Below are 2,522 nucleotides of genomic sequence, written 5' to 3' on the forward strand. Positions count from 1 at the left end.
GGTGGCCTGTTCATGTATCACCACTACAGACACCTGGTTTATTGACAACCTAAATGAAAAATGTTGGATTTTATTCCTGAATTATTGAGCATGGACTTTGTTGTTTTCAACCAGTTTGACAAAACTAAGAATTCTTCCAACTGTCTGCAAACCAACCAAGATGAAGTATTTTCAACCTCCTCGCCCTCTCTGATGCGCAAGAAAGTCATCCGCACCAAAGGACTGTGTTCTGGTGCTTATTGCTCCTTTACTTCCACGCCGCTCAAACAGCATAGTCTTCAGGAGCGACTGAGAGAGTCACAAGGTGGGCCGAGTGTTTACAGAACGCTGTCAAGATTCAAAGAATTGATTAGGTAAAGTAAACCCACTGGTGTCTTTTTCAGGGTCATCACTACTTGTTGTGGTGTGATGTAGAAGGTTCCATCTCATATGGGTTATATAAATCTCCTGTTTAGTTTCCTCTCACTAAAACCTGTTTCCCAATGAAATATTAAACTGAAGGTGGAATAGCTTCTTTTCATTTTCTTTGAAGATTAATATAAACAGTCATAGTAATTTTTCTTCCTATACTTTCCACGAAAACAGAAAAAAAAAAAAAAATCAAGGCAACATGACAGTGTGGAGATCCAGGATTCCAAGTTTAGTGGAGACAGAGGAAGCGCTGGCTCAAGCTGTGTGGTACTGGGCTGGTGTCGCAACGTCGGTGTTCTGCACGTCTAACATCTTCTCTCCACAGTTTTTATTATGTTAATAAATAAATGGTTTTCTCTCTGGTGTTACAGTGACAGCTGCTGCTCCTTCCTTGCAGTTGATGTCCTGGGATCCTGTTTTCTCTTCCCACATCCTAAAAAGTCCAACTGTGGATCTCTCATCATCCGCTTCTCTTCCGGCCTGATCACCTACCTCATAGAAAACACTCGAAAAGGAAAGTTTTTGCTGCAGGTAATGTCACAATCTTCAAAGTTTAGACCCATATGCAGGCAGGCGAGCGAGGCAGGAGTTCAAATAAAACAAATTTATTTAAACAACAAAACAAAACACTGTCAATGCAGCAAAACTTACTCTGGCAAAACACAATCAGAAACAAGACTGAACAGGACATCAGAGTAAACGGGCAGGGCAGATCATCGGGTGACGAAAACATACAGGGCAGAGGAGGACTGAGATGTCTGTGTGAATACAGAACAATGACTGGACGAGGAGTGGAGGAGAGAAAGGCTTTTTATAAGCCAGAGGAAGAGTGAGTAATGAGAGCACCTGGGCAGGTGGCTGATGAGGGACAGGTGTGAATGATAAAGACTGAGGACTGGAGAGGCAGACTGAGGAGTGAGTGGAAAGTGACAACTGTAGTGAACTAGGCCTGAGGTCAAAACCTTGACCTAAGGATCATTTGGGACAGAACTGTCATTTCATTGATTTGAATCCAGAAATACAGGTTGACCCATCCTGAGACTTTCTTTCTTGAATTAATCAAGTGGAAAAAGACAATTCTCTATGATCATTACTATTTTACAAATGTTTTGATAATCAAATTGTGTTTTAGTTCAAACCATTTTTAAATGTTGAAGTGAACTAATCATTTAAATCAACTGTGAAACAGTAATAATGATTCTTAATCCTCATTCAAAGAAGAAATCAGGTTAATATGCATTTCTTGATTTTCTATCTTCAATGAGCGAAGTTGTAAGTGTGTCGAAGTTCAAGTTTCGGTCAACTGAAAGTTTACTGAAAAGAAATGTCATGTTTAACTTTTACAGCAAGATACTGGAAGAGGTGACTCCACGAAGTCTGGTTCCTTCATAATATCTTTCTGTCTGTTCTTAAACAATCTTAATCTTTTTCCTTGACTTTTCATAACACCTTACATCACAAAATACACCTCTGTTTTGGTCCATCGACCAATCAGAAGCTCTCAAATGAACCGGAAGTGAGCTTTCTTTAAATGTTGACACTTCCTAGTTCAATCCAGAGTTCAGCTCAGTCTTGAAGCTGCTGTAAGCTCAGTCTTGAAGATGGAGTAGCAGTTCTGAGAGTTTGGAGTTCCAGAATGCAGAAGGCTGGAATTCAGGATGCTGCTGAAAGAGAATCAAGCTGAACCAGAGACGATTTGGGAATTATGAACTTCTGTTTTGGATCACCTCACGACTCCAGAGGTTTTTAGCTGTTCTCACGGAGACGCTGAAAGAGTTGAAAGGAGAGCTCTACACCAACGCTGAAACTATCATCTGCAAGGTAAAAGAGTCGATCTCAACTAAGCGTACCGTTGGCCCAAGCTGGAAAAGAAGGAGCGTGTCGGTTCTGGTTAAAACAGACAAATTCCCTCACACATCTCTCTGTAGATAAACTTCATCTTTCCATCTTTAAACTCTCCTATCTGCTAGGAAAAAAAATCATTACAGATATTTTTAGAAATGTCTGAAGCAAAGTTTCACCACCGCCGTGTGGTACACGTCTGTTCTGCTGGAAGTGAAAACAACCGCCGTGTTGTTTACCACTCCTGTAAAACTGATTTATAAGCTGTC

At 40.6% G+C, this 2,522-nt stretch overlaps 1 protein-coding gene across 1 annotated transcript in view; it reads left to right on the plus strand.

Annotated features, from left to right (window-relative positions):
* Positions 1 to 2,276: 2,276 nt before the first annotated feature.
* The window catches only part of kif17 (kinesin family member 17), a 76,741-nt gene continuing 76,495 nt past the window's right edge, over positions 2,277 to 2,522 (plus strand). Inside the window, 1 exon segment of the mRNA XM_037679312.1 lies at positions 2,277 to 2,295. The gene's annotated coding sequence lies outside the window, so the exon portion shown is untranslated.

The sequence above is a fragment of the Nematolebias whitei genome, chromosome 7, assembly GCF_014905685.2.
Source record: "Nematolebias whitei isolate Nwh7 chromosome 7, NemWhi1, whole genome shotgun sequence".
Taxonomy (NCBI): domain Eukaryota; kingdom Metazoa; phylum Chordata; class Actinopteri; order Cyprinodontiformes; family Rivulidae; genus Nematolebias; species Nematolebias whitei.